The sequence below is a fragment of the Loxodonta africana genome, chromosome 3 (genome assembly GCF_030014295.1).
Source record: "Loxodonta africana isolate mLoxAfr1 chromosome 3, mLoxAfr1.hap2, whole genome shotgun sequence".
In the NCBI taxonomy this organism is placed as follows: Eukaryota; Metazoa; Chordata; class Mammalia; order Proboscidea; family Elephantidae; genus Loxodonta; species Loxodonta africana.
In genome coordinates this window covers 26,031,921-26,042,291 of record NC_087344.1, presented here as the reverse complement: position 1 = coordinate 26,042,291, position 10,371 = coordinate 26,031,921, and positions in this window count along the sequence as shown.

Genomic DNA, 10,371 nt, shown 5'->3' with positions numbered 1-10,371 from the left:
GTGGGATGCAGACCCCAGATTCTCATGAGACCAGACTTAATGGTCTGACTGAGACTGGAAGGACCCTGGTGGTCGTGGCCCCCACACCTTCTGTTGGCCCAAGACAGGAACCATTCCTGAAGCAAACTATTCAGACATGGATTGGATGGGACAATGGGTTGGAGAGGGATGCTGGTAAGGAGTGAGCTTCTTGGATCAGGTGGACACTTGAGACTATGTTGGCATTTCCTGCCTGGAGGGGAGATGAGAGGGTGGAGGGGGTTAGAAGCTGGCAAAATGGACAGGAAAAGAGAGTGGAGGGAGAGAGCAGGCTGTCTAATTAGGGGGATAGTAATTGGAAGTGTGTAGCAAGGTGTATATGGGTTTTTGTGTGAGAGACTGACTTGATTTGTAAACTTGCACTTAAAGCACAATAAAAATTATATTAAAAAAAACAAAAGGCCTGCTAGGTGTTGGGACAAGAGGTGCACTTGTGGTAGGATTAAAAATGGAAAAAGGTGGTGGCTAAAAACTTAATACGGGAAAAATGAGTTAAAATATAAAAAGAAAACTTCAAGTGTTTTGCACATTTTTCTATTGGGTTGCCTGCCTTGGTTTGTAGTTTTTCATTATATATCTCAGATAGGATTTCTTCGTTGGCTATGGCCCTACGTGCATTTCTTCCTCTCCCCACCCATCTCTGTTAACTCTGATGCCACTTACTATTTTATCGATTATTGATTCCTTTCCAGCCACTGGACTTCTTGCTCTTGGAATATGCCAGGCACACTCCCACCTCAGGGCTCTGCACTAGCTCCTACTTCTGCCTGAAATGTTCTTCCCCCAGAGATTCACATAGCCCCCTCCCCTACATCTTTCAAGTCTTTGCTCCAATGTCACTTTCATAGTGAAGCTTCCCCTGCAACTCTTTGTAAAAAGGGCGGTAGTCTCCCGTATAGTCCAACATACAACTACTGTTCAACTCAACTATTCCTGTACAAAGAACTTACCACAATGGATCAGAACATAAGCCAGTGAAATAAACAAAGACAATCCAAAGAAGAAGAAACAGAAACTGTTTATTCAGGGATTTCTACAACAAGGGAATCAGCCACCATCCCATACATTTGGCAGAGTCTCCAAGGCAGGCAGGGCTAGGGAAGCTTTGTAGTGAAAAAAGGGAAGGTTTCAGATATGCTCTGGTATAGGTTGTTGGCCAATGGCCATCTTTCTTCCCTGCTCCATTGGAAGAGTGGACAGTGGATCTGTGGGGTTTCCTGGGAAGTTGGCTCAGGGCTAGAACACTCTCAGGCCAGTGGTGGAAGTCTCTGTCAGGCCCTCCCCAGGCCCACATCAGCTTCTACCCTCTTTTTCCCTCCTTCTCCTCCCAGTCAACCACCAGACGTGGCCACCCCTGACCTCAGGCTCTTTGATCTGAGGTCTGGGAAACTGGGCTGAGTGAAGGCTAGTCCTGGGCGGGTGTAGCTGGTGGCTACTCTGGGGCTGCAGAGATGATGGTAAGTCAGAACCAACTTGATGGCAATGGTCTTTTTGGTTTATTGTGGATGTTTGATTTATGACAAGCAGCACTGAGGAGTCATGGGTAAATGACAGAATCTTCAATAAGCAATGTTAGATAAACTGGCTATCTACATGAATAAAACAATGATTGATTTTCAAACCAACATCATCCACAAAAGTTATCAAGGAGATTGCAGCACTAAATGTGAAAAGCAAGACATTTTAAAGGAACAAACAAGAGAAAAATATTTTCAATTTTGAAAGGCAAAAATTTCTCAAATGGGAGAGGCTTTAAAGGAGAATTTTAATAAATGTAACTACATTGAAATTACTCTTTTTCTGCTCATCAAATAACACAATTAAGACAGTGAAAAGTCAGAAAAGGGCATAACTTGTGAACAAAAAGAATACTAAAATCTCCAAATGGGCAGTACAAGATTCAGATAGTGTTTTGATTCATTAATTACAAAGAAATTGCAAGTACAAATCACAGTGAAATAGCTCAATACATCCCCCAGAATAGCTAAAATTAACCGGACTCACTGTACCAAGTGTTAGTGAGTATGTGGAACAAATGGAATTCTCCGATGCTCATAGCAGCATTATTTGTTATAGCCAAAACCCATAAACAATCCAACCATCCGTCACCAGTAAAGGGGCTGCAATTATGTGTGTTAATATAATTGAATTCGATTCAGCAATAAAAGTAAATAAATTATAATTACCTGCAATGACATGAATGAATCTCACAAATACAGTACTGGGTAAAAGAATTCAGGCAGATCTAACCAATGGGGTTAAACACTATGAATGTGATATCTTTAGAGATGTGGGAGGGAGTAAATGACTGGAAGGGGTCAGGAAAGGGTCTTCTAAGAGTGTGCTTTTGCTCTATTTCTTGGCCTAGGTGATATCACACAAGTGTTCACCAATCTGTACATGTATAAGTTGTGCCTTTTTCAGATTATAGTTCAATAAATGTGTTTTTTATTGAAAGCACAAAAGTAAATGAAAAACACAACTGCTACTCAATAGAAAAATGCCAAGAGGTCTAACCAGAAAGTTTTGAAGAAAAAGAAAAAATTAAAACACAGAGCTAGAGTCAATGCCAACTGGAAATCTGCTTAGTTGAAGGTGAAATTGTAAGATATGCATGTGTGTATAACTATGTACCCAAACATGTATATGTAATAATATGACTATACACATAATATGCATATGTGTATAAATATGTACGGAGCCCTGGTGGCTCAATGGTTAAGAGATCAGCTGCTAACCAAAAGGTCAATGGTTCGAACCCACTACCTGCTCTGGGGGAGAAAGACGTGGCAGTCTGCTCCAGTAAAGATTACAGCGTTGGAAACTCTATGGGGCAGTTCTAGTCTGTCCTACAGGGTCTCTATGAGTTGTCATTGACTTGAAGGTAATGGATTTGTTTTTTTGTCTTTGTTTTGGGTTTTTTTTTTTTTTTGATACATGTGTACACGTGTGTGAGTGTACCAAATCAGTTGCTGTCTAGTCAATTCTACTCAAGGTGACCCCAAGTGTGCATAGTAGAATTGCTCCATAGGGTTTTCAAGGGAGTGACATTTAAAACCAGATCACGAGATCTTACGAGGTGCCTCTGGGTGGGTTCGAACCACCAACCTTTTGATTAATAGTCCAGAGCTTAACCATTTGCGCCACCCAGAGTCCACCTGATTAGACTGAAAACTAAGGAAAAAGCAATTGCAGGAGCTGGTTTGGATGCAGAGTACATGGAAGTGGTGGAGATATGAGGCCAAAATCCAATGCCCTCGCCACATAAATTTAAACAAATTTATTACTTTCACAACAAAATGACTACCTTGCCATTGTTAGAAAAGATGATATACTATTCTCTCAAATCAAACATGGTCTTTAGTACAAAACAGGAATTTTAAATTTATGTCAATAGTAAAAATATAACCATATAAAACAAACAGGTCCCTGTTTTCCAGGTATTTAATTTTTATGTTTTATATTTTCTTATCTCACAAAATGTCAGCAGTTTGAGAGTTTTGTTTACTTTTGAAGTTACTTTCCTGTAAAACCTTAGGCCTTTTACATTTTGACCCAATGTATTATGACTAAGTCACTCCTAAAAATAAAGTCTAGGTTCTCGACCTCTACACACCATTGTACTTCTTCGTTGCCTTGAAAATTTCTTATTCCCTCTCTAACACACACACATTGTTAGATTTAAGCTTGTCCTTCCTTGGTGAAGCCTACAAGCTTGTGAAGAGCCGTAAACATTTCAGACTTACATACACTCTAGATGAAAATATGACAATTCCTTTTTAAAATTTTCACCTGTTCAGAGATAGAGATTAAGACAGGAAACAGAAAAAAAAGGGGTCCCCAAATCTGTAATTCACGTAAACAAGTTAAAGTAATGAAGTAACAGGAGATGGGCCAGGGAGCAGAAACAAAGCCATTCCCCAGAACAATGTGGCAGGGTATCAGAAAACAGCCTGGAAACTTCCTTAAGGTTGTGTTTCAGAAGTAGCTGGATAAAACCAGTCCCAGGGATATGTGCAGAACATCCACCTGTGATCACTTTGTGAACTCCTGCCAGGGGCAGTGAGGGACTACAGCCGCAGCTGGGGAATCAAACTCAGGGAGTGAGAGACTGCACAGGTGCAACACCCCATAATAAGTCTTGCTACAAATCCCAGAGGCCTCCGGGAGAGGAGCCATCTTAGAAAGCTGCTGTGCGTGCACCGTAGTTAACATATCCCTGCCTATGCCTATGAATAAACCTGAATCTTTTCCCGCCCCAAAACTTTAAAAAACTCAGGTAAGTCTTGCACTCTGTGAGAGGGGGGTAAGCATAGCTTAGGCCCTCCTCGTCTCCGCTTGCAAGCCTCTTCAAAAAGCTTTGCTCGTGCCATAGCTGCTCATTCTTGACCGGTGAGAGGCAAGAACCTTATTCAATTCCAGCAACAAGATCACTTTAAATTTGAAATGTAATGTTCAAGATTGAAATTAAAATGGAATATAAAAAGATCTGATGGAAAATGTTCCCATAAAGAGACCAGAAGGATTATTTGTCTCCTGTAATTAAAACGAAGTAAATCCTACTGATGTTAACGAAAGTCATTCATAAGTTTGACAAAACTGATGTCCTGCATTTTTTTCTTTTTTCATTACTATAATATTTCACCAAGTGTGAAGACCAAAGCTTCAGGTCACTAGTTTTGTTCTGTTTGTTCAAATAACCAAATATTTTGATGCAACATTGTGTATCGTCCTATTTTTCTTCCTCTCCCTTCTATTCATCACACTTTGTTGAGTTGAAGACCAAAACAATCACACTTTGTACCTTCAACTCTCTGTTTAAAAATATCTCCATTGATATGGCGAGGAGTCTGTTCTCCTGTGGGAGCTTAGAGCAGAGTGAAGGGGTCATGTCCTCTCTGGGCTGGTGAGGTCCAGGAGTGTTGGGGATCATCTCTATCTGCAAAACCAGCTGCTGGTATAATTCACCTGGAATCTTCAGTTTACTGACAGCCCAAGCTATAGTTCCACAAGGATGATTTCATCACTGGGACCACCAAGCATTTGCCAAAAGACAATAGATAAGGTAGTAAGCTCAGAAGGAAGAACTTTCCCAGGGAAATAGTAAAAAAACCAACATGGTGACATAAAGTTGCTGCTGAAGACGCCTGAACACTCAGAGATTTTCTACCAGTTAATATCCATCAGAAAACAGATTATTCTCACGGTTTTCCCCTTTTTAATTCTGATCAGCAAAGGAATGTCTGGAAATTCTAGGCAAGGAGACAATCTAAGTTCAGAGTGGGAACAATGGAATAAGTGAGAGTCTTTGTGAGATTTTGGAAAACTGAAATTGGCACTCATGGTGTTTAAACTTAATGTAGTAAGGCACTGCCCCACTTTTACATATAAGGCATTCCCAGAACTGTGTATAAAATAAATTATACAAAATTTTGGCAATAAGATTACATACTATGAGGGACAATTTTTATTCCTAGTCAGTTTTTTTATTACAAAATAACTTGCTATAATTATTGATGCTCTTTAAGTCCCTGAGTATTATTCCAGATATAAAATTATTAAGATCATACATTAAGTATTAAATAGTGGCAAAATGAAAATTTTAAACTAATGTATCATTCTAGCTAAAGAGGAATGATATTTAGTAGTCAGAAAGAATTGATCTTCAAATTGGGAAGAAGGATTTAGTTTTTTAGGGTGTGGAGCTGGAGATTGTAATGCTGATTTTGGTGGGAATCAATAGTCCATTAAACCCAACAGAATCTTCAACAACACAGGGCCAAATTGTTTTATGATGTGTTAAAAGAAAATTCTGACAAAGCTAAAATTAAATTTAAAAGGTTTATGTGGTTTCAGAAAGATTCATGAATTGGGCTATGTGGTTCCAGTGAAACCAGGAAGTGCCCCTCTGAACGGAAGCAAGCTGAAAGGTTATAGAGAAAAAAAAAAAAAAAAAGGCAGAGAAGAAAACAAAACATTTTCCGAATATTTTGACTATGAGGTCATGTGGCGAGCCAGATGTACAAGATGTATAAATTCCATCTAAATTTATCTAAGCTAAAACGTCTAAGCAAATAGGCGAGTCAAAATGTGTGAGAAAAAATATTTACACAAATTGATTTCCAAAGTGGTTGTACCGTTTTACATTTCCACCAGCAGTGTAGAATTGTTCTAGTCTCTCCACAACCTCCCTAACATTTATTATTTTGTGTTTTTTGGATTAATGCCACCCTTGTTGGAATGAGATGGGATCTCATTGTAGTTTTGATTTGCATTTCTCTAATGGCTAATGATCGTGAGCATTTCCTCATGTATCTGTTAGCTACCTGAATGTCTTCTTTAGTGAAGTGCCTGTTCATATCCTTTGCCCATTTTTTAATTGGGTTGAGTTTTTGTAGTCAAGTTTTTGCAGTATCATGTAGATTTTAGAGATCAAACATTGATCAGAAATGTCATATCTAAAAACTATTTTCCAGGTTGTAGGTGATCTTTTTACTCTTTTGGTGAAGTCTTTTTTTTTTTTTTTTGGATGAACATAGGTGTTTGATTTTTAGAAGCTCCCAGTTATCTAGTTTCTCTTCTGTGTTGTTAGTAATGTTTTGTATACTGTTTCTGCCATGTATTAGGGCTCCTAGCATTGCCCATAATTTTTCTTCCATGATCTTTATCGTTTTAGATTTTATATTTAGGTCTTTGATCCATTTTGAGTTAATGTTTGTGCATGATGTGAGGTATGGGTCTTGTTTTATTTTTTTTTGGCGGATAGATATCCAGTTATGCCAGCACCATTTGTTAAAAAGAGTGTCTTTTCCTCATTGAACTGACTTTGGGCTTTTTTCAAATATCAGCTGCTCATACGTGGATGGATTTATGTCAGGATTCTCAATTCTGTTCCATTGGTCTGTGTATCTCTTGTTGGCTGTTTTGACTACTGTGGCAGTGTAATAGGTTCTAAAATCAGGTAGAGGGAGGCCTCCCACTTTGTTCTTTTTTTCAGTGATGCTTTACTTATCCGGGGTCTCTTTCAAATTGGGCAAACCTTTAAAGTGTTAACAAGTGTAATAAAGCAAAGGTGTCACTTCAAAGATTAAGGTACACCTGACCCAAGCCTTGGTGTTTTCAACCGCCTCCTATACATGCAAAAGCTGGGCGATGAATAAAGAAGACCGAAGAAGAATTGACATCTTTGAGTTATGGTGTTGGCAAAGAATGCTGCATTGACTGCCAAAAGAAGGAACAAATCTGTCTTGGAAGAAGTACAGCCAGAATGCTCCTTAGAAGGAAGAATAGTAAGACTTCATCTCACATACTTTGGACACGTTATCAGGAGGGATCAGTCACTGCAGAATGACATCATGCTTGGTAAAGTAGAGGGTCAACGAAAAAGAGGAAGACCAACAAGATGGATTGACCCACTGGCTGCAACAATGGGCTCAAGCATAACAACCATTGTGAGGATGGCGCAGGACCTAGCAGTGTTTTGTTCTGTTGTACATAGGGTCGCTATGAGTCAAAAGAGACTCGATGGCACCTAACAACAATAACAGATGACTGTTATGTTGTCTGTGTCCTCAAACCTCAAAGACCTCTTGCCCAACTTCATTTCCAGCTGATTCCCTTGCCTTCTACCTCACTTAGAAATCTGAAGAATTCAGAAGCAGTTTTCCACTGGCAACCACCACCACTAATATCCATCCACTTACTCTGTCCCCAAATTCTCTGCTTTCCCACCTGCTACTATAAATCTTGTCTTTCTATGAAAGCCAGTTCCTCTATCTGTGCCCAAAATCCATCCCTTCTAACATCCTAGGACACTTCCTCAGCCACTCTCTCCTCTTTCTCTCTGTACGGAGTTACCCTCACATGATACTAACAGGTTGCCATTTTCCACACTTAAAACATTGTCATGGGTGAATTTTATGTAATGTTAATTTTATCTTTTTTAAAATTTTATTGTGCTTTAGGTGAAAATTTACAGCTCCTTCGCATCTTGCTTTTGGGCAGGAGTTGCCCATTTGGTCTTATATATTGAACTAAGAAGCACGTATCTCATGTGTGTTATTGTTTGTTTTATAGGCTGTCAAATCTTTGTTTGAAAAGTGGGCTTCAGGAGTGGTTTCAGTTCTAAGTTACTAGAATGTCTGGGGGTGAATTTTATCTTTTTTTTTGTGTGTGTGCTTTAAGTGAAAGTTTACAAATCAGGTCAGCCTCTTACATAAAAACTTATACACACCTTGCTACATACTCCCAATTGCTCTCCCCCTAATGAGACAGCCCACTCCCTCCCTCCACTCTCTCTTTTCGTGTCCATTCCACCAGTTTTTTACCCCCTCTACCCTCTCATCTCCCCTCCAGGCAGGAGATGCCAACATAGTCTCAAGTGTCCACCTGATCCAAGAAGCTCACTCCTCACCAGCATCCCCCTCCCTCCCATTGTCCAGTCCAATCCCTGTCTGAAGAGTTGGCTTCGGGAATGGTTCCTGTCCTGGGCCAAGAGAAGGTCTGGGGGACATGACCACCGGGGTACTTGTAGTCTCAGTCAAAGCATTAAGTCTGGTCTTTTTATGAGATTTTGGGGTCTGCATCCCACTGGTCTCCTGCTCCCTCAGGGGTTCTCTGTTGTGTTCCCTCTCAGGGCAGTCATAGGTTGTAGCCAGGCACCATCTAGTTCTTCTGGTCTCAGGCTGATGTAGTCTCTGGATTATGAGACCTTTTCTGTCTCTTGGGCTCGTAATTACCTTGTGTCCTTGGTATTCATTGTCCTTTGGTCCAGGTGGGTTGAGACCAATTGATGCATCTTAGATGGCCCCTTGCTAGCGTTTACGACCCCAGATGCCACTCTCCAAAGTGGGATGCAGAATGTTTTCTTAATAGATTTTATTATGCCAATTGACTTAAATGTCCCCTGAAACCATGGTCCCCAAACCCCAACCCCTGCTACACTGGCCTTTGAAGCAGTTTATTCAGGAAACTTCTTCGCTTTTGGTTTAGTCCAGTTGCGCTAACCTCCCCTGTATTGTGTGTTGTCTTTTCCCTCAGCTAAAGTAGTTCTTATCTACTATTTAATTAGTGAATACCCCCTCCCTCACTCCCTCTCCCTCTCGTAACCATCAAAGAATATTTTCTTCTCTGTTTAAACTATTTCTCAAGTTCTTATACTAGTGGTCTTATACAATATTTGTCCTTTTGCAACTGACTAATGTCACTCAGCATAATGCCTTCCAGATCCCTCCATGTTATGAAATGTTTCACAGATTCATCACTGTTCTTTATCGATGTGTAGTATTCCATTGTGTGAATATACCATAATTTATTTATCCATTCATCCGTTGATGGGCACCTTGGTTGTTTCCACCTTTTCGCTATTGTAAACAGTGCTGCAGTGAACATGGGTGTGCATATATCAGGTCATATAAAGGCTCTTATTTCTCTAGGATATATTCCACAGAGTGGGATTGCTGGATCGTATGGTAGTTCTATTTCTAACTTTTTAAGGAAGCGCCAAATCGATTTCCAAAGTGGTTGTACCACTGTACCAGCAGTGTATAGGTGTTCCAGTCTCTCCACAACCTCTCCAACATTTATTGTTTTGTGTTTTTTGGATTCATGCCAGCCTTGTTGGAGTGAGATGGAATCTCATTGTAGTTTTGATTTGCATTTGGGGTGAATTATATCTTAATAAAATTTTTCTGTTCCTCACCCCACTTTCCCTCCCTGGTCTTGCTCCTCTATCCCTGTGCTCCTTTTCAGCAAAGCTTCTCAAGAGAGTAGTCCAAGAAGACCATGCACACTCTTCTCTGCCTCTATTCTACTCTCTTTTAAACCCTTTCCAATAACTGTCGCTCTCGTAAGGCCACCTAAATAACTCTCATCAAGATCATCAGAGACCTCAAGATTGCCAAGTCCATGGTCAATGTTCAGCCCTAATCTTACTTGACTTTTCAGCTCTACTTGATACTGTTGATCATTCCTCCTTAAAACCTTTCCTTCTCTTGGTTTTCCTCCTACCTCTGGTAGCCCATTATACTCTTTCATTGGCTCCTCCTCATTTTCTGAATTCCTCAATTCTTGAATATTCCAGAGTTCAGTCCACAAACTTCTCTATCTGTTCTCACTTCCTGAGTGATGTCATGGCATCTTATGGGCTTAAAATCGAATCTATAGACTGATAACTCCAAGATATATGTCTCCAGACTCATAGATCCAACTGCCTTCTAGACATCTCTATTTGAATGCTTAAGGCATATCAAACTTGTCATGTACAAAAACCTGATCCTGATTCCTCCCCAAAACCTTCTCCTCTTATAGGGTTTCCATCTCTATAAATGGAAA